The following is a 654-nucleotide window of genomic DNA, read 5'->3' on the forward strand; positions in this document are numbered from 1 at the left end:
TTCCATAACGGTTGCACCAGTCTACATTCCCACCAGCAGTGGAGAAGGGTTCCTTTTTCCCCACAGCCTCTCCAACATTTGTTGTTGGGTGATTTCTTTACCATAGCCATTCTTTCTGGGTATGCTTGCAAATTTAGAATGTCTCGTGTTTTAGAAAGGTAACACGGCTGCGTGTGTATATGCATTTTCCATTTTCTCTGTCTAGAATATTATATCATGCATCCCTATTGTTTGTGTCTGCATCTCTTTTAAATCTTTGCTCAAATGTATCTTCAAACCAGTGTCTTCCTTGATTACTATAATCTATTAAGTTAGGTAGAAACATTATAGGCAGTCAGACAAGGCTAGATCCTCAAAGGAATTGGAGGTGCATCTGTTGAAGGTCAGGCCTAAAAATAAAGATGGAATGACCAAACCTATATGCCTCCCTTATGAACAAGCAATATACTATAACTGGTATCGCCTAGTCCAATAAAGTCTAGACAGACATCAGTCACCCAAGTGGATAACCATGACCTCTTGAATGGATAATGTGAGGCCTTGTCTAGTGTTTCATATAGTCTCCACTTTTGGTCTAGAATTTATTTTTCTTTTAGTTATTATAGGTTTACACCCTCACTACCCACATGTTCCTTTAGAAAGAAGAATGCATTC

This window comes from Octodon degus, unplaced genomic scaffold (genome assembly GCF_000260255.1).
Source record: "Octodon degus isolate 3935 unplaced genomic scaffold, OctDeg1.0 scaffold00051, whole genome shotgun sequence".
Lineage (NCBI taxonomy): Eukaryota > Metazoa > Chordata > Mammalia > Rodentia > Octodontidae > Octodon > Octodon degus.